This window comes from Brassica napus (genome assembly GCF_020379485.1).
Source record: "Brassica napus cultivar Da-Ae chromosome A8 unlocalized genomic scaffold, Da-Ae chrA08_Random_2, whole genome shotgun sequence".
NCBI lineage: Eukaryota > Viridiplantae > Streptophyta > Magnoliopsida > Brassicales > Brassicaceae > Brassica > Brassica napus.
The window spans coordinates 1-2,845 of NW_026014089.1; the positions used below are offsets into that span (position 1 = coordinate 1).

General features: G+C 36.5%; 1 pseudogene across 1 annotated transcript; it reads left to right on the plus strand.

The window, feature by feature from the left end:
* Nucleotides 1-8: 8 nt before the first annotated feature.
* LOC125594491 lies at nt 9-2,267 on the plus strand (annotated as a pseudogene). Its single transcript, XR_007329903.1, has 6 exons — nt 9-330; nt 413-577; nt 655-918; nt 1,182-1,391; nt 1,478-1,717; nt 1,814-2,267. The product of XR_007329903.1 is annotated as a beta-amylase 5-like (transcript).
* The last annotated feature ends 578 nt before the right edge of the window (nt 2,268-2,845 follow it).

Here is a 2,845-nt window from a genome sequence, read left to right on the forward strand (position 1 = left end):
TCAAGCTTCCAAAGAAGAAGCTGGAATCGACGGGCGTTATGGTCGATGTTTGGTGGGGAATCATAAGTCAAAGGCCCTAAAAATTGACTGGACCGCTTACAAACGCTGTTCCATCTAATCGCCCGTTTAGGACTCAAAATCCAAGCAATCATGTCGTTTCATCACCATGCGGTGAAACGTTGGACGTCGTCACGATCCCCATCCCGAAATGGGGTTCGTGAGGTTGGTGAGAGCGATCCAGATATCTACTACCACCGTAGGACAAGATTCGAGTATCTCTCACTCGGTGTCGACAATCTCCTCTCTTGTCGCTGGAAGAACCCCTGTTCGGTACGTAGAATCCTAGCGTTTGCGTTCTTGAGAAAACCCCGATCAGCGTTTTATTGAATATATTTACATTTTCATCATTCAGATGTATAGTGACTACATGAGTAGCTTCAAAGAAAACATGTTGGAGCTGCTAGAAGCTGGAGCCATTGTTGACATCGAGGTCGGACTTGGTCCTGCCGGTGAACTCCGTTACCCTGCTTACCCACAAAGCCAAGGATGGGTGTTTCCAGGCATTGGAGAATTTCAGGTTAATTTTGCATATAACATACATGTTTGTTATTAGTACGATTTATCAATTGAAACGCTGCGTTTTGGTGGTTCCAGTGTTATGACAAGTACTTGAAGAGCGAGTTCAAGGAAGCAGCGGCCAAAGCAGGTCATCCGGAGTGGGATCTGCCGGACAACGCCGGAGAATACAATGACAAGGCGGAGGAAACTGGATTTTTCAAGACTAATGGAACCTATGTCTCGGAGGAGGGGAAGTTTTTCTTGACATGGTACTCGAACAAGCTTATCTTTCATGGAGATCAGATCATAGGAGAAGCCAACAAGATCTTCGCTGGACTTAAAGTTAACTTGGCTGCCAAGGTATTATTATTACTACTATAAACAAATGACATATACATGGATCATGTTGATAAACTAAAACAAACAAATTCAAATTGCATCAAACGGAACTGACAAAAAGCTATATCAGTATTAACAGAAAACCAGCTCAATCACTAATGGTTTCATTTGGCTTTCAATGTTAATAACAAAAAAAAATCAACACTTTTTAAGCATTTTTCAAGTTTACTTGTCTAGCAAGGTAACTAGTTTATGAATCTAAATTGATTACGTGAACGAGATAGGTTTCTGGAATTCACTGGTTGTACAACCACCACAGCCACGCGGCGGAGCTTACTGCGGGATATTATAACCTTTACGAGAGAGATGGTTATCGCCCGATCGCTCGGATGCTCTCAAAACACTACGGCACTCTCAACTTCACTTGCCTTGAGATGAAAGATACCGACAATACTGCTGAAGCCCTAAGTGCTCCACAAGAACTTGTTCAAATGGTACACCAAGAGAATAGATTTCAAGATTTGTGCGTTCATATTCAACGGTCTGTATCTTGATTTATTTTGGTAAATCATTTATTCAGGTATTGAGCAAAGCATGGAAAGAAGGCATAGAAGTTGCTGGTGAGAATGCATTAGAGACCTATGGAACCAAAGGTTACAATCAGATTCTACTTAATGCGAGGCCTAACGGGGTTAACCATAACGGTAAGCCGAAGCTGAGAATGTACGGCTTTACTTACCTACGGTTGTCCGATACTGTCTTTCAAGAAAACAACTTTGAACTGTTCAAGAAGTTTGTGAGGAAAATGCACGCTGACCAAGTAAGTATATTTAAGACTTTAAAGTTATACACATGAAATTGGTCTTTTTCTCTTAGGTTATAAAACATAATGTCTTTAAAATGGGAACAATATAAGGATTACTGTGGAGATGCGGAGAAGTACGGGCATGAGATTGTACCGTTGAAGACACCTAACTCGCACCTGACGGTGGAGGATATCGCGGACGCGGCTCAGCCAAGTGGGGCATTCAAGTGGGATACTGAAACCGACATGAAGGTTGATGGCTGATCATCTAATCGTCAAACAAAATAAGAGAAGGAAGTGGCAATAAAAGGTTTTTGCAACGTCTACTGCAAAAATTATGGTGGCTACAAACTTTTTATATTCGTCGTACGTTTTCGGTTACGGGAATAAATAAACCGTTTTGGTTTGTATTGTGTGGAGTGAAGAGTGCTTGATCTGATTGAATAAAGTTTGTGTTTTTTTGTTAAAGGGTTTGTTTGTGTAGTTATGCTTGAATAAAGTTATATGTAATCTTGTGTAATTATCGTTTGATGAAGTATTTAATAAATTAAACTAATAAGCATTATGCTGAAGATCTCTTTAGGTTGTATTAAATCTATCTATCTATCTATACTATTATTTGAGAAGTGAATTTGCTTACTTGTCATATTCTCTATGATTTTAGTTAATTTGATTACTTGTCATCTTTTTCATGATTTTAGGATATGTCATATACAACTCAACTTTTTATTATCCTTATTACATCTTATCCTTATCCATAACTTTTACTTTTGATGTTATTGTCTTACATAAGTATGTGTGCATATGATAAATATGTGTTTGTACGTATAAGACAAAATATATAAATAATTAAACAGAATTTTTCTATTAAAAAATAAAATAGTTGTATAAAAATTTAAATGAAATAAAATAATTTATTTCCTTCTAAAAGTCTAAATAAAATAAAAACGTAAAAGTAATCTTATTTTTCTTATAATTAACTAACTTTACTTTTTAATAATTTTTTGTTAAAAAAATATAAAACTAAAATTTGGTTCAAATATTTCACCTTATATGAGTGTGATATGTGTCAATTAAAACATTAGATTGTGATATGTGTCAATATTTCTTCTTTTCATAAAATCTTAAATAAAAGAGATTTCT